Source organism: Canis lupus, chromosome 6 (assembly GCF_011100685.1).
Source record: "Canis lupus familiaris isolate Mischka breed German Shepherd chromosome 6, alternate assembly UU_Cfam_GSD_1.0, whole genome shotgun sequence".
NCBI lineage: Eukaryota > Metazoa > Chordata > Mammalia > Carnivora > Canidae > Canis > Canis lupus.
Genome location: NC_049227.1, coordinates 2,821,485 through 2,844,958, shown reverse-complemented (window position 1 = coordinate 2,844,958; position 23,474 = coordinate 2,821,485). Strand labels below are relative to the sequence as shown.

Genomic DNA, 23,474 nt, shown 5'->3' with positions numbered 1-23,474 from the left:
GGTCTAAGCAGGAAAATGAGCAGCAATTAGGAGTTCCGTAGTGAATGGAAGTCGGCTGTCCTGATTGAGTGAATTACTGACAGGTAATGGCAACACTGAATTCTTCAGTTTAATTAAGAGTTTATATAATTATAGTGCACTTTTTATTTCTTGGGGGAGCCATGGGGTAGGATTTAAATAACCAGCATGAGGGTTAAGAACCCCATTTGATGGATAATTAGTGAGTCGGAACATATGTGGGTGCCTGGCTCGAGTGATGTGACCGTAGATGAATTCCTGACAAAGGGACATGCCAGTTTGGACCAAGCAGGACTTTGTTTGGGCTGCTCGCTCCGGTCTGATACAGACAGCAACGGCTTAGAAATTGTTGGGTAAACTCGGACACTAGCACACTGACATTGGGTTGTTCCAAAGACATCAAAGCTCAGCACTCCCCTGCAGTGGGATTCGCCCGGATTCCTGCTCTCTGTGACTGTGTTCAGCATTCCCCAAGAATGAAACGAGTGGGTCATTTGAGAGGAGGGTTCTGCTGTCTGGGGTTTCTGCATCAGAAATCTCATGATTGAGCTGTTAAGCTGTTGTAAACGTCGGCAGCTGAGGGTGCTGGGTGAGCTTCGCCGGAGCAGTCCAAAGCAGGGTGAGTGTGTAGGTGTGGAATTTGTTTGAGAACTAATCTGTAATTATAAAGATGCTATTTTCCTCTTTGGTGGCGTATTGTTTCCTTTACTATAATGTTCTTGTGAAATTGTTCCCCTTGTGGGAAGCAGTGAAACTGGAGAGAAATCCCTTCTCAGAGGATAATTTTCTTGTATTTTTTGGTGTAGGTTTCTGGGAATCCTTTTAACCCTGCATTGGGATGTGTGTGTTTATTTCTCTAAGAAGCTCCAGAAGATTGGGAAATCACTAGGTTTTGCGTACACCGGTAAATAATCACTGCCTCGAATAATAATATTTATTTGTACCTTGACTTCTTTCTCTTGCTTACGTGCAGACTATATATTTCAGCAGGCTGAGCAGGGACTCCCTGCTCTAGAGAGCTCCCATATTGAGGGTAGGCTCAGGGAGTGCCATTCAAGTTGCATTGCACTACAGAAGAGGCGGCCAGTGGCAGGGGGAGAGCAGTGCATCTTTAATGCTGCATGGCGGGTTCTGAAGTTTACAGAGCACTTTGGAAACTTACAATTCCCTGTTGTTAGGGAGAGACAGCAGGTATGGAAGACGTTGGCTCTTGGTGTGCCCCCCAGCCTCAGCCCTTCCAGGTACCTAGAATTTTAAGAACTTACCTCTACTCAGGTTTGTTTTTCCATTTCCTCCCAGCCCTGTTTTGTCATCACGGCCATGAAAATCTAATAAAACTGTTGAAAACCCTTACACCTCCAGATCCACTTCTAGGCTCACACTGTTGACTTACTGCTCCCTTTTTGTGTTCCGCCCAAGGCACAGCAGACTCCTTTTATTTTTCATGAAATTGTACAATAGGCAGATTTTTGAAAACACAACACAGGTGGAAATGTGAAATTTGTACACTTTAAGGAATTCAAATTGCCAAGTTTCGGCACTCTCCCTAAGGGTCCATTATTGAAGATCACAATGTCACTTTGTTCGTTTCTCCTCAACATTCACAGTTCCTCCCCACACCTGCCTGCTGCTAGCTGTAACTAGACGATGTCAGAAACAGGGACAAGGATGGCCATCTCTGAGAAATGCTGCTTGGATTTTGTTCACCCCAGGATTCTCTTTCTAACCAGTGGGTGTTTGGTGCGTTGCCATCAACGGTGCCTCACTTGATAACACCTTTAAGATCTAATTCCCAGTTCCCTTTCTCCTTTTTGTGACCTTCTCGGTGTATGTCACCCATGCACTTCTTCAAAGTCAGCCTGAACAGATAGAAAAACCAAAAGACAAGTTACGGAGCTCCTGGAAAGTCAGGAACAGGTTCAGGTCAAAAACAGATTCCCAGCTTCTAATGAAATGTTCCAGGTTGGAAACAAGACACAAACTGGCCTGTAGGCTCTCTGCTCTTATTTTGAAGGCAAAAAGTGTGGAAGGCAAGGCCAACGTGACCCCTGCCGCTACATTTTTCTAGTGTCCTTCCCACTCAGTCTTCAGTTCCCTGAATAGGCTACGTGGTGGGTACCAGTCACCACTTGTCTGCTGGTTGCATCATGCACATTACTCACTGCCCAGGTACCGCCCTGCAGCCAGCCTGTAACAATAGCACGTAGAAGAAAGTAACACTCAAGTTGGTCTTGGGCACTGTCCAAGGGGATTAGCTACCAGAAGTACCTGAAAGGCCTTGTTGAAACACACTCACCTGTGACCCAGTTCCTTGGCCTGGATCTCAAGGACAGGGTGATAGCTGCCTTTCTGGACCTATAAAATGAGATATCTTTCTCCATTGACATTTGGCCTGATGGCTCCTAGGGTCTTCCTGCCACGGAATCAGAAGAGTGCTTCCAGGCCTCAGCTTTGCGCAGGAGCTTTTAGAGATGCGGAAGCCCAGATTTGCCCCCTGATGTTTCAAACCAGCACCTGCCTTTAATAAGATTCCCAGATGATCTGTACACATTATGACTTCTACCACGATGCAGACTCTGAGTGAGAGTCAAGCAAGCAGGATATTTATTCGGTAGTGTCCGTAGGGTCAACACCTGTATGAATAGGAGGGGAAGGGGTCGGGGCGCCCGAGTGGCTTGGTCGGTTGGGTGTCTGCCTTCAGGTCATGTCATGATCTCTGGGTCCTGGGATTGAGCCCCGCATCGGGCTCCCTGCTCAGCGGGGAGCCTGCTTCTCCCTCTGCCTCTGCCCTTCCCCCTGCTTGTTCATGCACACACTCTCACTTTCTCTAATAAATAAATAAATAACTTCTTAAAAATTCAAACCAAAAAAAAAGGGAAGGGTCAGGAGGGGCGAGGCGGAGGGAAGAGAAATGTGCAGGAATGAATGGTAGGGAGAGGGAGAAAGCGAAGCTGTAAGGCGGGCCCAGGGACGGGCTCCACTAACCACACGGGTTGCTCAGGAGCTAGACTGGCCTTCAGAGTTGTCACCTGTGGGGCAGCACATCCTTCATTGCACAGTGCTCACCGCATACAGCGGGGTTGGAGGAAGCACTGCTCTGGGCAGGAGTTCTCACACTGTGCTTCCAGATCAGCAGGGCCTTTGACATGGGGGCTTGCTAGTAAAGCAAATTCCTGAACCCCAACCCAGACCCACTGAGTCAGGAGCTGTGGAGGTGGCACCCCGCAGCTTATGTTTGAACAAGTTCCCCAGGTGGCAGCTGCATGCTTAAGTTTGAGAACCACTGCTCTAAGGCAGTGGGTTTTTTGTTTGTTTTGTTTCTTAATAACAGCTTTATTGAGATATTTTCACATTCTTTTTTTTTAAGATTTTTTCAGTCATCTCTCTACCCCACGTGGGGCTTGAACTCACAACCCTGAGATCAAGAGTTGCAAGCTCCATTGGCTGAGCCGGCCAGGTGCCCCTGATTCACACTATTTTAGTAAGAAAATTCACCGTTTTACAGTGTGTAACTCAGTGATTTTTAGTACCCTCACAAGGCTGTGCCACCATCGCCACTAATTCCAGAACATTCCTATCACTCCACAGGGAAGCCTGATACCCATTAGCTGTCTCTCCCTACACCCCTCTCCCGAGTCTAGCATCCAGTCTACTTTCTCTCTCTGCGGCAGTTTGCCTGTTCTGGACATTTCAGAGAAATGGAATCATATAATCTGTGACTTTTTGCATTCTCTTTCCCTGGGTGTAACGTTGTCAGCGTCCATCCACCTTGTAGTGTGTATCAGTACTTCAACTTGTTTTGTTTTTAAGATTTAATTTTTAAGTAATCTCTGCACCCAACATGGGGCTCAAACCCACAGCCCTGAGATCAAGAGTCATACACTCCACTGACTGAACCAGCCTGGTGCCCCCCTCATCTTTTTAAAATAGATAAGTAATGTAGTGTTGGGTGGATATACCACGTTTTGTCAGTCAATGAACATTTATGTTGTTTCCACCTTTTGGCTCCTGTGAACAATGCTAACATGAACAATCATGTACAAGTTTTTGAGTGTACAGGGTTTTTTTGTAAAGACCTAGAGTTAGAATTGCTGGGTTGTTATGGTAACTCCAAGCTTAACTTTTTACAAAGTTCCAGACTGTTTTCCGAAGCAGTTATACCATTTTGCCCAAACACCTGCAGAGCATCGGGGTTCCAATTTCTCTATCACCTCACCAACACTGATTATTACCCGGCTTTTTATTGGAGTGCCTGTAGTGAGTGTGAAGTGGTAACTCACTGTGATTTTGATTTGCATTTCTTTCATGACTAGTGATGTTGAGCATCTTTTCATGTACTCATTGGCCGTCTTTGTATCTGCTTTGGAGAAGTATCAATTCAGATTCTTTGCAGGACAGATGTTAGTCTTTAAGGAATCACTGCGGATACCTGCTGTGTGTCTAGTCAGGTGCAGTTGCTTTAGGGTTTATAAAAGAAGGCGCAGGGCGTGGCCTTTAACACTGCAAAATTCTAATTAGATGCTGCACATTGAAAGAAGAGGACAGGAGGGATCCCTGGGTGGCGCAGCGGTTTGGCGCCTGCCTTTGGCCCAGGGCGCGATCCTGGAGACCCGGGATCGAATCCCACGTCGGGCTCCCGGTGCATGGAGCCTGCTTCTCGCTCTGCCTGTGTCTCTGCCTCTCTCTCTCTCTCTCTGATGACTATCATAAATACATAAAAATTATAAAAAAAAAAAAAAAAAAGAAGAGGACAGGAGAGTCTACTGTCAAGGGCGAGCCTGAAGAGGTTCACTTTCTGTTACTAGTCGAGCTACAGAAAGACCTTGTATGGGTTACTGGGATACAGCAGGTGTTAGCATTGTGGATTATGTCCCCTACCAGCCTCGGAAAGTGAAATGGTTCATCTGTTTCCTCATCTGGAAAAAGACTACTCGCCTCCCTATTTACCAGAGGTTGCAGAGATTCATTAGAATACTCTGTGAGTGCTTGAGGAAGTGTGAATCACTCCATCACAGGCTGAGGAATAGGCTTGCAGGCGTCCCTACATAGTCTCTGAGTCCCTGTGAGCAGGTCCCATGGTGGCGGTGCCAGGGCTCTCCCAACCACCCACGGCAGGCTCCCTCTCTCAAGGTTCTCAGGGCTTCCCGGCAGCTTCTCTTTACTCTTGCAACACACCTTGAATGTGGCATATTGGAACATCAGGATTTCAGAGGAGAGGTGTCTAAAATGAAACCTGTGTCATGCTCTCATCCATCTACAGCCTCCATGCCGGTGATGGCAAGACCGCCGGCTGCCTCACGCTTGTGCCTGTGCCATCGTTGTAACTTAAAAAGTGCCCTCTCAGCTTAGAGGGGAAGAAACACACACACTCCAATACGTGACTTGTTAGTGTTGTAGATTAGATCATGACTTGACCTCTGGTCCATCAACACCTGGCCTGGTGTCCTTACCTGGGAGTTTTACTTTACAGGTTGCTAAGGATTAATGATGGGATGTTTTGGTTCTTGCTGTATAAGTGGATCCTGTCCCAGGAGGTCCAGGGTCTCCTGAGAGCAGGCATTCATGTTTGTTTGGTGTTGGCACTGGGTGTGTTCCGTTGTAGTAATATATTCCAAACGCCATGAGATCACCCTTGTCGCATTGAAGGAAAGTGTCTCAGAAGTATGCGGAGAGGTTGAAGCATAAAGATATTTCCTGAATGGACTTCAATTTTCAGTTTGTTTTTTTTTCCCCCAGAAGCCCTTTACTGGCTGGGTAATAATTAGGGTATTTGAGTCACTGTTTCTTGAACACAATTAGCACAAAACCCTGGCACTGCAGAATTCAAAGCATGGTTTGTGTAGTGAATAGCCCACACATGGGATCATGACTTTCTTTCATCTGTCCCCAGCTGAGCGCTCTCAGATGTGCCTTGTCTTAGATAAGGATGTGTCTGAAAGAGTCGTGCGTCGGGCAGGTTTGAGTCGTTTGAGCCCTCGTTGAAATTCACAAGGCTACACCGTCAGAGAAGGTGAATCCTCTGATAAAACAAAGAACTGTGTTATGAGACAAATTCTACCTCTAACCATTCATTTCTTCTGTCCGTCAGAAATTTGACACGCTTATTTCTTTAAAGCTGGTTATATCTTTAGAGAAAATATCTACATTCTTTGTTTTTGTTTTGTTTTTGAAGAACAGGACATGTAAAGCTCTCTGGAATCACAGACACAGATTGGAGGCAGAAGGATGGGCAAAAGTGGTGTTTTACATCATTTTTGCATTTAATTTTTAAAATGCCAAGATCAAAAATAAATACATAAAATGCCAAGATCTTCAAGTTTCTCAATATTCTTTGGATAAGGGTTTTGCAATGCAAATTTCATCACCTATGCTCTTCCCAGTGTCCGTAAGCCAGACACCCACTCACCTGTGTTTGTGGATCCTGACTGATTAAACTCTGGGCCAGGCTAGACCTTTGAAGAGACTGAAGCAGCCACATGAACACAGCAGGGGTCTGGAAGGTGGCCCCAGTGAAGGCTCCTGAAGCACCTCTGGTGTTTGGCTCTTGGCCTGTAGCCTGTGCTCTGCTTGCCTACACCTGGGATATAGAAACACCAAGTCAGTGTGAGGGCACATACTTCAGAGAGGGGAGACCCTTGTCATTCTAAGAAACTAGTCAGCAGGGATGCCTGGGTGGCTCAATAGGTTGAGCTTCTGCCTTTGGTTCCAGTCATGATCCTGGGGTCCTGGGATCGAGCCCTACATCAGGATCTCTGCTCAGTGGGGAACCTGCTTCTCTCTCTCTCTCTCTCTCTCTCTCTCTCTCTCTCTCTCTCAAAAAATAAAATCTTATAAAAAGGAAGGAACAAATCAACGAATGAACTAGTTAGCCAGATAGCAGGACCCTGACAAGAAGGGCCTGTAACTGGTGGTTCTGCTGCATGTAAAAGAAAAAGAGAAAGCACAAGAAAGAAAACATTTTATTGTTAGCGAGATGATTTTGCCAGTAATTTAAATGGCTGCTTTCTTCTCCTAAGGAGGTAGTTCTAGTTCATTTAATGTTACACAGCCTTGGGCACCTGGGTGGCTCAGTGGTTGAGTGGCTGCCTTCAGCTCAGTTCATGGTCCTGGGGTCCCGAGATCGAGTCCTACATCGGGCTCCCTGCAGGGAGCCTGCTTCTCCCTCCGCCTGTGTCTCTGCCTCACTCTCTCTCTGTGTCTCTCATGAATAAATACCATAAAATACTGTTACGCATCCTACCCTCCCCCCCATACCAGATGATAAGATCTAAGATATATTGAGGACTAGTGGTTTAGCACCTTAGTGTACTGTCCCATGAAACCCTGAGGGACAGGCGTGTGCGATAACCTGGAAGCTGGATGAGGCCATTTGGTTCAGGTGTGAAGCTGGACCTCCCAGCACATTTATACCACTGTGCTAAACACTAGCACAGAAACATGCCATTAGAAGGTGCACGGTGTGTTCCCTAGAACTCACTGGGGCCCTCAGGAACTATTGGCTGAGTAAATGAAGGCCTGAACTTCTTGGGGCAATTTAGTTCCTTTTGATGGTCATTTTAGCTGCCGTTTCCTCTCCATGGAATGACTTTTATCACTTACCTCTTTATACTTGAGCAGAATAAAATTTCTTGTGACTGTTGCTCGATCCAGTTTCATTCTCTACCCTGGGTGGGAGACGGGCTGGCATGAAACCAGAGCAAAGTGCCAGCACCACAAGGTGTATACTAGCAACTGGGATACTGAGCGTCCCTATAATCTTCCCTTCGGGTGATGCCTTAGGGCAGTTCCGTTGAGCAGACAGATGGTCCAGATGATGTCTTTTAAGGGCCCCTCCTGCTCTATGAATCTTCATTTTCAAAGCATGTGAAGAATTTAGCATCACGTTTGCCATTTTTCACTAAGGCTGAACTCACAGACAGTGACACTTCCACTTTAAAACAGCATAAACCAGCATTTTCCCTTGTCCTGTACTCAATTTGACATCACTTGGAAATACTGGGAAGTCACTGCCTGTTCCCGGTTTTTGATACCCGCTAACCACCTATTGCTAAATGAGACGAATTGAAATAATGACCTAAGAACTGCAGTAGGGTAGTGTTAATGTTCACAGGCTGGATAAGCCCACAGGTACTAGAATCCGTGTCTCGCACGGAGAAGGTGTCAAACAACACAGCCCTTGTCATTGAGCCCTCCTGTTTGCTTCCAGGTACTCCTGGCACTGTGCACTGTTTGTAGCAGTCTTTCCCCTTCCTTCCCTCTTCCCTCCCTCCCTCACCTCCCTTCCTCCCCCTTCCTTTTCTCCCTCCCCCTTTCCTCCCCCTCCCTCCCTCACCTCCTTCCCTCCCTACTTCCTTCCCTCCCTCCCCTTTTCCTCCCCCGTCACTCCCTCACCACCTTCCCTCTCTGGCCTCCCTCTCCCCCTTCCTCCCTCCTTCCCTCCCTCACCTCCCTCCCACACCTCCCTTCTTCCCCCTTACCTCCCTCTCTCACCTCCCTCCCTCCCCCTTCCTTTCCTCCCTCCCTCTTTCCTCTCCCCTCCCTCCCTCCCCCTCTCCCTCCCAACCCTTCTCCCTCCCTCACCTCCCCCCCTCTCTCCCCCCTTCCTCCTTCCCTCTTTCCCTTACTGTGTTTCTGTCTTCTTCTCTTTAAACAAAAAAACTCCCACTGAAATCTACTTTGTATACCATATGTGGAACATTTCTAGTCAACAGTGGAAAATGAGGGTTGGCCTGAGGTCAGCTGTCTCATGGAAGCTTACTGGACACCAGGTAAGATTATCAGAAGAGGTCATTCTAGCACCTCCAGATCTTTAAAAAGGAGTCTCATCTCGATCTGAGAGCTAGGAGGAGTTCTCCTGGCATCCTGTGGGATTAATTAGATTTAGGATTTAGGAGAGTCTGTGCCACTCCAGTCATCTATGATTCTTAAAAGAAAAATGGTTTTTGCAGCCTATGAACAATTATGTGTATGACATAGTTTTTGAAGCTTCATTCATATGCTCAGTCAACAAACGTTTCCTGAGTACCTGCGAGTGTGGGCAGGAGATTAGGATGAGGATATAGTAGTGAAAAAAATAGATACAACTTCTACCCTCACAAAACTTATGTTATATACATGATCTTTTCAAAATCTTCAATTACTGGGACACCCAGGTGGCTCAGCGGTTGAGCATCTGCTTTTGGCCCAGGGCATGATCCCAAAGTCCCAGGATCGAGTCCCATGTTAGGCTCCCCGCAGGGAGCCTGCTTCTCCCTCTGCCTGTGTCTCTGCCTCTCTCTGTATGTCTCTCATGAATAAATAAAATCTTTTTTAAAAATCTTCAATTACTTAATAGTCTGGGCAACTTATTCATATACACTATCTGTATAAGTCCGGCATTCTTGGTTAGGTCCAGAGGCCTATCTGCAGTTGGCCTGCTTCTTCCAGCAAGGGAGTGCTGCTCTCAGCAATGCTCTGCTGGGAGGCAGAGAAGGGGTTACTAGGGTCGGAACTCCCTTTCAGCTGCATGGAGCTTGCTGTGTGTTAAGAAGACCATTCAGTCCTCAATCCTGACAAGAATACTTTCTTTAAAAAATGTGTATGTCCCTGTGTTGGGATGTATGATCATTTGAAGCCTTTGGGCAAAATCCACTGGTAGAAAGCCTGTGGAGAAATCGAACCTGGCAAAGGTGTGTGATATGGAGGATATGGAGCAGTGAGGTGCCAGGAACTGGAGAAGCTAAGACACAGAAGACTCAAGACTCCATCTTGATGTGAAGGATAATGTGAATGGAAGAGTCTGGGGAACTTTGGGAGATGAAACCATGAAAGCAGTGGCTGTTACCTAGCAATTTCTCCCTCTGAGCATGACTGCCAGACTTCCTTGGTGGTTGCAGTCCCCACGCCATCTCCCCTAACCCGTACCACAGTGTGGGGGTGCAGCAGGCCAGTGTGTCACAGCCCCCCGTGCCACAATACAAGGTATTGCCCAAATGAGGATGTTTATGTGAAGACATAGACGATTGTTCTTTTAGGAGATCTCTTCACTCCTTCACCAGATATTTATATTTAGGGGAAAAAATGGGAATAGCTGGAGGAAAGTGCTTATGTATCATAGAAGCAAATCTTAGGATGTCTGCTGTTCTCGGAGTTCACTTAAAGTTAAAAGTTAATCACCTCCAGGAAAAAATTCCACATTGAAATGTTGGTGGCGAATGTGTTATGCTAAGAAATTAAAAACCTGTATTTTTACAATTAGTCACAAAAATGTCACTTTCTGTGAAGATATGACTAACAGTGCTTGCACCCATGCGGCCTACCAGGACCGGTGTCTCACTGGGCCCTTGCCAACTCCGAGTGCTTTCTTCTGGGGTGGTTATTCTTTGAAAACATGACAGACAAAATTAGTGTCCTGTTGTACAAATGATTCTCTGAGTCTATAATGCCTTTTCTAGAACACACTCCATCTTCTCATTTCTTAGTGGGGTAACTTTTTCAGAGCGCCACCCCCCCTCCCCCTAGGAAAATTAAAGTTCATCAAGAAGCATCCTCAGTTGGGCTACCCTGATGAAAGGAACAAGTGTCAGAGAGCCTCCTTGCCCACGTTGGGGGGTGTATGTGTGATTGGGAACACTGATGGTAGTTAGTGCCCTGGTACATTGCCTAGCGGGAACATGGGCGTGCCTAAGAATGCTAGTTGACTTCTAATGGCCATACTCCCCTTCTGCCTCAGTGATGGAAATACAGATTTTTAGTTGGGCAAATGGTCTGACAGACTGGTGCAACTAAATAGAATTAAGAGTATGTTTCATAGCCTGCCTCCCTTACAGCAAGATGGCCATTTGGTATTAAATGAAAGTGTCAAGTACTGCCTGTGTAGTGTGTCCTTAAGGGGACAGCAGCATGCCCGTCTGGAACATGGACATAGAGTTGGGGCTGCAGCCATAGTCCTGAGCCATTATGTGGCTTTGGGAGCTGAAGGCAAGAAAGGCAGGAGCAACAGTGTGTCTAGGCCATACCAGCCCAGACTGCCTGCCTTGGGACTTCAACTTTGAGAGCTGGCATAGAACTCTTGTATAGCCACTATTATTTTAGGTTGTCTGTCACATTCAGCCAGACTTAGTCCTCACTGACCCAGTGGGGAAATGGCTCTAAGAGGATCTATCATTCACCTTCCTAAGTTCCTAACATTTGGAAGTCATTTCTATTATCAAGTTTTTTTGGGCAGCCCCGGTGGCCCAGCGGTTTAGCGCTGCTTGCAGCCCAGGGCGTGATCCTGGAGACCCTGGATCGAGTCCCACGTCAGGCTCTCTGCATGGAGCCTGCTTCTCCCTCTGCCTGTGTCTCTGCCTCTCATTCTCTCTCTGTCTCTATGAATAAATTTAAAAAAATAAATAAATAAAATAAAGTTTTTTTGTTACAATTACACAGTCACAATCGATCACTCTGCACACTTAACTGTGGAGTGTAGAAAGGTGCTGGGAGCACAGAGGAATGAAAATCTCATGCTCACTCACTGGAATTCGCTCTAACTAGCCTTTGCCAAAATGCTGCTCACGGCCTTGTGCATCATAAAATAAAGGAATTACTAATTAGTCTGTCATGTGGGCAACCAGACCAGACTTGTATATATAGTGGCTCCGGTGACGTACTGCGAGTCACGTTCACTAGAGCAGTACTATTTCCTACAAAGGAGCCTTTCAATATTTCGTCAAATATACAGATAATAACTGGGAAACTCTCTAGGGTAGATGTGTGTATGTGCATATATGCATGTATGTGTTGGTGTTACAGTAGCAGAAAACATCTACTCCTGACTGTCGAAAAAGGACAGATGACACTAGGGTTCTTAGCTGCTAACAAACTTTTGTAGTTTTGGGGAAAAGGGAAAAGCCCATCATGCGCTCCTAAATTCTACAGAGTACAGAAGCTAGAATACATTTCTGTGTCGGGACCCGTCAGCATAGGCAATGACTGTGTGGTTGCTTACTCATTATTTCTTTAATAATTTTGCTGATGCAAGATATTAGAAGGTGTCTCCAGGCTTCTGTATTGTAGGGAGTCCCTGTAAAGAGAGCTGCTTGCTGCATCTGACATCTTGAGTTGTGACTGCTCAGACCCCGGGCCAGGAAGAGGAATGGTCAGCCTTTTCCCCAGCAGAGTGGAATTCTAGACATAGGAACCATCTCAGTCTTAGAGTTTCTTCTGGATGTGAATCTTGCAGGTGTTCTAGTTTTGCCCTTTAAGTTGGGGGAACTGAGGCCCAGGAAATCCTAACAAGACCCCCATGTGACCCGGGACAGTGCAGGCAGGAACCCAGACTTCAGAGTTCTGTACCTGTTGTTCTTGTAATCATACAGCATGGTCTCCCATTTTCAGGACCAGCAAATGCCAAGTTTGGCAATGTATCCACCTTCATTTTTGTTTGAGATTAAAAAACAAACAGAACAAAATGGTGTCATAAGCAAGTCTGTCCTAGGCAGGTCAGGATTTATTTCTTCCCTTGTACCTTTTACTTATTTTCTTACCAGAGGGTGTATCCCCAAGACTGAGAACTAAAGGAACAGATTGCTTACCACCCCCCCCCACCCCACCCCCCCCCCGTGTGTCTGCCCTGGTGGTGGATCATTAATGGTGTAGAACTGAGGGCAGTGCTGGGCGGGCCAAGGTGGGGTGCATGCCGCTTTAAGAGATTTATGTGGAGGTCTGAGCCAGGGAGCCAGCTCAGTGGTACATCATCATGCAGGCGACATCAGAGACTTTCTTCTTCGCTTGGGTGCATTATCATAAAAAGTGATTTAGACTGGAGCTGATTGATGCAAATGGCCCTATGTTCTTTCCTATCATTAGCGGCCTCTTTCAGTGGCCAGAGGCAGTGATTAAAGCTGTCATTTGGAGCTGCTCATTAAAGGCAAGCCCCAGAATAGCAAAGGAAAAGAGGTTGGAGAGGCATATATATACATATAGATGTACATATGTGTGTTTGTATGTTTTTGGGGAGGGGAGCCTTAAAAGTGTATCATCCCCTTCCAGATTAAATCACTGAAATCAAGGCTATAGAGACATTTCCACCGAGACTATAGAATGCTCCTTTGCAAGTAATATTAGATTTTCAGGAGTATCACAGTAGATTCTGATGACAGCTTGCCTACCTATTATGAAAGGAGATGGGGAGGGTATTGTGTTAGGTGTGTTTTGTTAGGGATTGACCCTGGTGAGACCTCATTAGGCCTCCCTTCTCTCAGGCTGAAAGGTGGGCCACAGGAGAGCCGAGAGTGGCTGGCCTTGGTAAGTCCCGCTGTGACAGTGGTGACCCCAGGGGTAGAGAGGAGGAGGAGAAGAGCAGGGGAGCATCTTTGCTGAGCCCAGAGGAGATATCTGGATGCCAGTCAGAGAGCACGGGCACAAGCAGGCGCCCATATAGGAGAGGAATGGAAAGTGGAGGGAACAAAGCAAAGATCCATACATGGAAGAAGAGAGATGAATCAGGGAATGGTTTCCTTGGCTCCTTGGAGCGTTCCAGTGGGGGCCATGCGACTGTCTAGTCACCCTTGTAGTAAAACTGGGCTTTGTTGGGCACCTGCAAGGGGTTCCTTAAACATCCATTCACATCCTCTTACACGCTGATTTGAGGTTGGTGTCCAAATGGTGATAATTCCTCAAAGTCTTCCCCCCATCCCACCTCCCTCCCCCGCCCCCAAATGAGCTCCACCACACCCAATGTGATGGTTGGGATGGTGGGTGGCAGGCTGAACACGGAACATTGAAACTGATGCCAGGGAAGGAGTCACCTGTGACTCCTTAAAAAAAAAGCCATTTTTTGGTTGTAGCTGGCCTGTGTATCCTCCCTTGGCCAGTTGATGGTTCCAGTCCCGAAATCCCACCAAACTTCTGTAGAAGCTCGTCTTCGGCTCTCTTCGGAAAGTCCTCTGGGAGGAAAAAAAATAAGAAATTATCAATTTAATTTCCCTGTCTAATGAACTGGTCTTATACATAAAAATTCAAATTAACTTTTTTTTCATATGGAAGCAGCGACCAACCCCAGTTATGCCACCACCACCGTCTCCATGACAACTCCTTGGCTGTGACAACTCACATGACTTCACAGTCACAGGCCCTTGAAATGAAGCAAAGGAAAGTTTTAGTTTCTCTTCTGTAATTTAGTGGACCCCAGGGGCTCCTGTAATAGGGTGAAGTGGAGGCATGGGGGTTTCTGTGTGGTGTGGACAGCAAAGAGTGGGAAATGATTAAATTATTCCTCAAGCTGCAGGGATTGGAATATTCTGCAGAGAGCACTTCCTTATCAGGTTCTGAGCCAGTTGTTGGCTTCGAACATGTGGCCTTTGTCCTGCTCTCTGCTGCACTCCCCTTGCTTTATTCTTAGCCTGGGTCTGGTGCATCAGGGCTTATTAGTACTGATGCTGGGCTGTGATGTTCCTCTCCTCGGGGAGCACGCAGCAGAACTGAACAAAGTCACTAGTAATCTGTGCTTACAGCCTCCCCCCTGGGGAGAAAGCCCAGCCAGCTGGCACTCTCGTGCTGAGCACATTCACTTCCCCTGGCAGGCCGGCAGCCTGGCAGGGGCCCAGAGGCCAGCCGGCAGCAGGGCCAACCTGCCCCAGCGCCCCAGGCCACCCAGCTCTGGATCACAAAGATTGTGCACTGCCTTCCAGACTGGACACTGGCTGAGACATCACATCTCATCTGCCCGAGACTTTCCAGGCAGCCATTGTCACTCCCTAGAAATAAAAAACATGACTGCTGTCTGAAGAACAACTGGCAGGCCAGCTATATTGGGGGTTAATATGGGACCATGCCCCCTCTTTGTCTTTCTGTTTTCCCAGACTCTAGGTCAGTGGCACAAAGAAAAATTCTGTGGGTTCGGTTTCCTATAGTTGGAAAGCAGTTTGTACTTGGAAGGAGGGTGGGTAGCAGGTGGCAGGGGTAAGGAAGGGTGGGGTAGGAGAGACACTGAGAATCTTGCATGTGTATATACATGTTAAAAAACGCCTGGAGGGAAAAAATGAACGGCCTAAACCCCTCTGGATCCCAAACTTAATGGGTTTCCTGCACAAGCCTACCTTCCCAGCATAGTCATTGTTGAAGTAAGAATTACCGCTTGAACAGACAGATTACTAGTAACAAAAGTGAATTGGTAATCCAGAAACTCCAAGCAAACAAAATTTGTCCAGGACCAGATGGCTTCACAGGAAAATTCTGCCAAACATTTAAGGAAAAGAATACCCTTTCTTCTCAAACTATTCCAAAAAATGAGAGAGGAAGGAAAACTTCCAAATTAATTCTGTGGGGCCAGCTTTACCTTGATACCAAAACAAGATAAATACACCACCAAAAAAAGAAAACCATAGCCAATAACTCTGATGAACATATTTGATGCAAAAATCCTTGACAAAATATAAGCAAACAAAATTTAACAGTATATTAAAAAGTTCGTTCACCACAATCAAGTGGGATTTATTCCACAGATGCAAGGTGGTTCAATATCCACAAATCAATCAATATGCTATGTCACATTAACAGGAGAGAGGATAAAAACCATATGATCATTTTAATAGATGCTGAGAAAGCATTTGACACAGTGTACAACATCCATTCATGATAAAAACTCTCAGCAAAATGGGTTTAGAGGGAACATACCTCTACATAATAAAGATCATATATGAAAAACCCACAGCTGACATCATGCTCAGTGATAGAAAGTGAGAGATTTTCCTCTAAGAGCAGAAACAAGACAAGAATGTCCACTCTCACCACTTTTATTTCACATGTTACTGGAAGTCCTAGCTGCAGCAGTCAGATAAGAGAAAGAAATGAAAGGCATCCAAACTGGTAAGGAAGAAATGAAACTTTCACTATTTGCAGATGACATGATACTATATATCAAAAACCCTACAGACTACCTGAAGAAATCTAAGTTAGAACTAATAAATTCTGTAGAGTTGCATGATACAAAATTAGAATACAGAAATCTGTTGTGTTTCTATACACTAATAATAAAGTAACAGGGAAATCAAGAAAACAATTTTCATTTAAAATTGTATCAAGCAGAATAAAAAAAGTTAGGAATAAACTCATTCTAAAAACTGTATGACATTGATGTAAGAAACTGAAGATGACACAAATGAATGGGAAGATATACCGTGCTCATGGATTGGAAGAATTAGTATTGTTAAAATGTCCATGCTACCCAAAGCAATCTACAGATTCACTGCAATACGTATCAAAATACCAAGAACATTTTTCATGGAACTAGAACAAATAATTCTAAAACTTAATGGAACCACAAAAGACCTCAAAAAGGCAAAACAGTCTTGAAAAAGAAGAACAAAGCTGGAGGTATCATAATCCCAGATTCAGGATAGACCACAAAGCTATACTAATCAAAACAGTATGGTACTGGCACAAAGATAGACATATAAATCAATGGAACATGATAGAGAATCCAGAAATAAACCCAGGCTTACATAATCCATTAATCTATAACAGAGATGGCAAGAATATACAATAGGAAAAGGACTCTCTTTTCAGTTGGTGCTGGGAAAACTGGACCACTTTCTTAAACCAGGCTCGAAAATAAACTCAAAATGGATTAAGGACCTAAATGTGAGACTTGAAACCATAAAATTCCTAAAAGAAAATATAGGCAATAATCTCTTAGACATCACCCTAATAGGGTATTTAGGGATATGCCTCTTGAGGCAAGTGAAACAAAAGCAAAAATAATCTTTTGGGACTACACCAAAATAAAAAGTATTTGTACAGCACAAGAAAGTGTCAACAAAATGAAAAGGCAACCTATGGAATGGGAGAAGATATTTGCAAATGATATATCTGATAAGGAGTTAAGATCCAAAATATATAAAGAATGTATACAACGTAAGACCAAAGAAATAATCTGGCTGAGGGTGGGGGAGGGGGTCAAAAAGAAACAATCTGTTTTTAAAATGGGCAGAAAACCTGAATAGATAGTTTTCCAAGGAAGACCTACAAATGACCAACAGACACATGAGAAGATGTTCAACATCACTCATAATCAGGGAAATACAGATCAAAACTATAAGAAGATACCTCACATCTGTCAGAATGATTAGGATCAAAAAGACAAATAACAAGTGTTGATGAAGATATAAAGAAAAGTGAATCCTCATACTATGGGTGGGAATGCAAACTGTGGAAAACAGTATGGAGTTTCCTCAACAAACTGAAACGAGAATTACCGTACGATCCAGTAGTTTCACTACTGGGTGTTTACCCAAAGGAAACAAAAACACTAATTCAAAAAAGTATATGCCTCCCCATGTTGACTGCAGCATTATTTAAAACAGCCAAATTCTGGAAGCAGCCCAAGTGTCCATCCATAGATGAAGGGATAAAGAAGATGTAGATATGTATACCATGGAATATTACTCAGTTGTTAAGAAGGAATGAGATCTTTCCATTTGTGACAACATGGAGGGACCTAGAGGGTATTATTCTAAGTGAAATAAGTCAGGTAGAAAAGGATGAGAACCATATGATTCCACTTATGTGTGTGGAATCTAAAAAATAAACAAATAGATTCCAGTACAGAGAACAAACTGATGGTTGCCAGAGGGGAGGTGGGTGAGGGATGGATGAGGAAAAGAATTAAAAAGAAACAATTCTCTCATTTGAGCCACATCTTCTAGCAAGGGAAAGGGAATAGGGTCCTCAGAGAAATTATTCCTTCAGTCAGTGCCCTGACTTAGAGTTGTGAGCAGTCTACAGTTTTCTCAGAATGTTTAGGGATTTCTCAGGCTTAGGATTTTGCCACCCAGCCCATAGAAAATATGCCCTGCAAAGTCTATGGCTTTTCTAGGAAGAACATGTGACAAGCATTTATTCTGCTTTGGCGCCATCCAGACACCATGTGTGTGGCTCCCAGTTGACATAGGTAGAGGCCGACTGGGCTGTTACCAGGCATATAGTTGTCCTGATAAAAAGACTGGAGACGAGGCCAAAGGGAAGTGCATTCTGCTACAAAGTTTTATTTTACCAGAAGGCATTTAATGGAGGAATTTCTCCAGAAAGAAAAAGCTGTAAAGACCTGAATGTAATGGCTTTTGTACCCTTCCTTCAAATGTCTCCCGTTCCATTAATCTGAGCCCACAGAGTAGTGGTGCAAACTACAATAGCGATGATCACTGAGCTTTAGAGGGCACGTTCTCCATGCTAGGCACTGTGCTGAACTCCAGACACGGTGGCATGTCATGCTGGTGGCGGTGCAGGGACAGTGGTATGGGTATTAGCCCTATTTAGCAGGTGAGGGCACTGGCCCCAGAGCTTTCTAAGCATCATGTAGCTGAACCCGAGTGCTGGCCTGAAGAGGATGCTGTTAACCACGACCTGTCAGGGAGTACCTTTTGGGTCTAACACCTGACACCATATGCCCTGCTGTGCACAGTTCGAATTTTGCATTTATAGTGGGATGATCTGATGACTCGAAGCTCCACAAGGGCAAGGTCATGTCTATTTTTATATGTGGCCACATCTGCGGTGTCTTGACAGGGTTCCCTGCCCACTATATGTATGCAGCACATAGTTGCCATAGGAAAAAGCACATGAAGTAGTCAAGGCTTAAAACGACATGTCCTCCACATAAATGTGCTTTCCAAATCCTAGATATTTTCCTGAAAATACAGTATAAAATGAAAATCTTAAGATTGGAGGAACTTGAGCAGTAGGAATTATTGCAGAGGGAATTTGGGATTATTGATGGAGCAGGGTCCCAGAAGAGATCTTAAGGGAGGGTCAAGAGCAGAGAAGAATTTTCATTAGCAGAAAGAGGACACTTCCTCCTTAGAGACCAGAGGTGAACAGAGAGAGAAAAAGGATCCAGCCAGTAGTCTTGGGCTTTGTATCACTGAGGAGTGCTTTCAGAGGCAAGTAATAGAGAGCTTGGCCAGCAGCGTGGGAAATAATTACAGCTGTTCTTTGCTCATGTGGTTGTAAGAAAGGTACAGGTGGGTGGTGGCTGTTGGCGGTTCGGTGGCTCAGCACCTTTGAGACTTTCTTGGCCTAATCCTCACAGCCACGTGATGGCTGTTGGAGCTCCTGGCATCACATCTGTGTTCAAGCAAAAGAAGTGTCCTCCTTATCCTTTATATTGTGACAGTGGGAGCCACCCCGCCGACTTCTGTTGGATCTCTGTTGCTGGCCAGAGAGTGGCAAGGAGGATGGGAGAGTGAGCATTTAGCCCCTATCTGGGTGGTGAGCTGGGGTGCCAAGGGTCCCACACCAGCTCTATGTGCTGCTTGCCAGCCGGCCAGAACAGGGCTTGGGGCTCCATGGGCATGGCCATCGTACAGCTGCTACAGGGGAGGGGCATGCCAGGACCATTGGGGTCTGCACCTCTGCTGGGCTTATTTCCCTTAGGGGGAATGAAAGACATTTGCAGGGGATTCCTGAGAAACTCCATGAAGGGGAGAGTAGGAAAAGTTCAATTACTCACCCATAAGTTCCTAGAACTTTGTGAAGTTCAGGGCATCACAGTTTTGTGAAATCTGCCTTTGCTGAAATTTCCATCCTCCTCCTTGCTTTCTGTCTCTGTGCACCCCCCCCCCCGCCCCCAGAGAGATTGAACGATTACACGTAACAGAAGGGATTTTCCTCAGCATAGGCAGTAACTTTTGTCCAATATCTCCACATAAGGTGGAGGTCTTTCTGCTTTAGATCTCCAGAAAATTTCTTCCCGGTAACAACTTAACCTAGTGAATGGGAACCAAACATAGGCAAAAGGAAGCCCACTTAACATCTGAGAAAAGCCTTCCAAGGAAGCTCTGACAGAAACAAGTTTGCATCCTTTCCTCCCTCTTAGACCAGCCTTTTAAGGCCTACCAGTGTGCTCCTTTACCAGGCACAGTGGCATCCTACTGGTTGAAAGATGGGGGCATTCCTTGCCTAGGCTAGGGGTGACTGGGGCCAGGAAACCTCAAGAGAAGCCAGGTGGTAGCCCTGGATTTTTGCTGCCTCTTCAGGCAGGTGCCTTTACCTCTGCTGGGGCCATACAAGGAGGCTGGGCAGACCTCAGGGGACCCTGACAGCCCCTAATGTCCTTTCAACTTTCCGTGACTCTGGCTGCCTGAGGCACTACAGAGGTGGCCCCAGCCACTGCCCAGCAGTGTCTCCCCAGAGGGGTCAGCCTCCTGAGTTCTACTTGGTATCTCAGCTTGTGCCTTCATTTCCCATTAACCAAGAGGAAAACCCAGTTCCAAAAAGGACTCCGTTTTCCATATTGTGTATTTCACATCCGCAGAGCACGCTGTGCCCTATTAAGAATTACACTGTGATCACTAAGCTCATCTCATTTGTGCCAGGGGCCTTGTTCAAAACCTGCTTTCCCAGCAGAGTGGGGCCAGTGGATTAGTATGCCCCCGCGCGCGCGAGGTGGAGTGGTTCTTATCTCTTTTTTAATGCCTTTGGCAAGGGCCAGAGACAGGGAGAAAGAGGTAAAGACGGGGAGAGAAAGAGCAAGAAAGAAAGACAAACACAAAAGAAGAACAGGAGTGAGAGAAAGGCAGGCTAACAGCAGCCCTGCACTTTGTTAGAACATTGGCACTGCATTTATCAGGATTACCGGAGGGTGAGCTGGGTTTGATCCTGTTCTCCGCTGGGAAAGGAAAAAGCTTTATTGTACCTTTTTTAACATCTCACAGTTAGATCAGAACAATATACTGTGCGTGTGTGCGTGCGCGTGTGCGTGTGTGTGTGTGTGTACGTACGCACTGTGTGTGTATGTGTGTGTGTGTGTGTGTGTGTGTGTGTGTGTGCGCGCGCCTGTGGACAGTGTTCTACTTGGGACACACCCTGTTTTCAAAGCACTTGCGGAGCAGGTGGGCCTGAGGCTTTCTCATAAAGGCCAGATACAGAAAACCACCAGGCTCTCTCTGGGGCTCCCTTTCTAGCAGACCTTTTTTTTTTTTTTTTCCCTTGCCTTGACTTGGATCAGCAGGATTCACTCCTGTCAGACAAATTATAGCATCTATGAAATGGGGGTATCGACATGTGTGACTTGATCTGTTTTAATAGGGACCCTGTGGGAGTTTCCTCCCTGCCCCACTGAGCTTTGTATTCTTTATGGAAAGGCAGGCAGGGCGCTGGAGGGGGCTGTGGGCTTTAACCCTTTGCTGACAGCGGGTTGCCAGCCTCCTGTGTTCTGGCTGTTTCCTTTTTGTCCCTGGCCATTGTCTGGGGAGTGCGTGCGGCCTGCCATCTACTTCATGCTTATTATCTCACAGGAGACAAGCCCACCCCAGGATGGGGAAGACAGAGCTGTGTTTAGAACCACATCTTTTGATTTCCTATCTTCTTTCTAAAATAATTAGAAGGACTGGTCGAGGTAAAAAAAAAAAAAAAAAAAAAAATCCAGCCAAGTGGGGAAACAAATACATTGTGTAACCCTGGCATTTTGTTTTTTCAGAGGTTTGTCCTGGCTGCCAGTTGGCCCTTAAGGAATTTGAGCCATGGCAGCAGCGAAGTTAGGGTACAGCCGTGCCGGAGGATGCGACCCCTCACAGTGTAGAACAGGACTCGCGTGTGTCCACGTGACATATCCTCCCTTTGATCCCTGTCTCCCGCTCCCTTTCCTCTGAGCCACTTACTAAGGGAGGAACCTCCTTAGTGCCTTCTGGGACCGTGGGCTCACCGTGGGGTGGTTGGGTCTCAGCCGAAGCCAGTGGCAGGCGCCCACCACAGCACTGCCGCTGAGAGGTGCTCCGCGCCCTGGCGGCCTCACCACAGCCCTTGCAGGGGTGCGGGGTCCCGCCCGGCTGGTGCGCGTCCCTGTCGCCCCGTCCCTTACCCTGGGAGCGCCTTGAGGCCAGGGGCCGGAAGGCCAGTTTTCTTTGTACCCTCTGTCATCTTCTGAGCACGGCGTTGGTGTGCCTGCGTTTACGGAAGAGTCACACTCCTGAGAAATCGCACGTAGCTGGAATTTGGGGCAGGTGGAATCCTGTATGGCAAACATTTACATTGTTCAGGAGCCAGTCAGAATGTGGCTGAGAAACATCACGATATCCTGTTTACTTCCTGATGTAGGAAGCTCGGCTCACGGCTCCTCTATGAAGTGAGACATCCTTTCCCCAGCTCATGTACCCTGCCCTGAGCGCCGATTCCAGGGGTCGCTGCCCTCCAGGACACCTTCGTGAGCGCACATGCATCCGTGCGGTCCCTGTGTGCGCAGACGAGAGGGGGCAGCGAAGAAGCTGGTCTGGGCCCTGAGGCTGAGGGGTGCGGCCACGCCCCGGCGCTTCCCACAGGACCGTCCTGAACCCCGGCTGTCCATGCCCTCGGGGGCCTGGTGCTGTCTGGGCTGGGATTTCACTGGGATTTTTCCATTCCTTTTATTTATTTCATCGAGGCCCTAGGCAGAACTTAGAGCAAGTTAGTTGATAGTGCATCTGTCTTTAATTTTCCTTTAGGGAGAAGAACTCCACTGGGCCTGCTCCCCTCACTCGCTCACTCACTGCTTGCTGGCACCGCCTCACAGCCTCTTTGTTGTGTTTTTGGTTTTTGCTACTCGTTGATTCTGGGACTACACAGAGGGGTGGGAAGGGAGACAGGGGAGGAGGGGCCGGGGGCGGGGGAGGTGTTGCAGGAGGGTGATCAGAAGTGAGGTTGCAGGAAAGCGGCATAACTGGAAGGCCAGCGCAGCAACTGAGCAGACTGTGCTGTGAATGGCGGTGACACATGGAAGAGGTTTGGTGACCGAGCAGTGGTGGCTGTGACTCAAGAAGGGGGAGCACAGAGCAGCAGCTTATGGAATCTGGGAAGACAAGGGGACGGTTGCCGTCTGCATACACCTCTCCTTCCCTCCCCTTTCCTGAGACAACCAAGGGCACATTGAAGATTTGGGTGTCACTGCCAAGTGCGGCCTGTGCAGGGATGGGTCCCCTGCCAAGCCTGGCCGGCCTCCTTCGCCTGCCTTCCCAGGCCCCAGATTACTGCCTCTAGCTGAATGCACTGGGTGCTCTCCATATATTTCTCCCATAGCTCCGTCGAGTGGCCCCACGGTGGCTGCAAAATGATCCTCATATAGAGGGACCCTTGCCACCTGCACCATTTCTAAACCTTCTCAGTGTACTGGACCCAGTTCCTTCCAAACTGTTCCCAGCGATTTCCTTCTCACTTGCAGGTGTTTCTGGGTTGACCCAAAGTGTAAACCAAAGGACAGCTTTGTACCAATTTTTCTGTGTTTTCCACCTTTTGTCAGATTTGTTTTTCAGACATGGGGCAGGGGAAGGAGGGGGTAGCAGGACTGCTCCTCATGTGGTATTAGCCAGAAAAACTCAGCTCTGCCAAACTTTTTAGCTCCAGTTCTTTTTAGACAGATGTGCATGTCAGAAGTGGATTGGAGAGAAAGCAAAGATTAAGGAGGAAAGCCTGGCACAAAATGTGGCCACACAGTGGGCCAATTCAGAGACTCGCTAAGTGCCATGGAA

The 23,474-nt window shown here is 46.6% G+C and overlaps 1 protein-coding gene across 11 annotated transcripts in view; it reads left to right on the top strand.

Annotated features, from left to right (window-relative positions):
- Nucleotides 1-23,474, top strand: part of AUTS2 (activator of transcription and developmental regulator AUTS2) — a 1,128,325-nt gene that overhangs the window by 950,636 nt on the left and 154,215 nt on the right. The window lies entirely within an intron of this gene.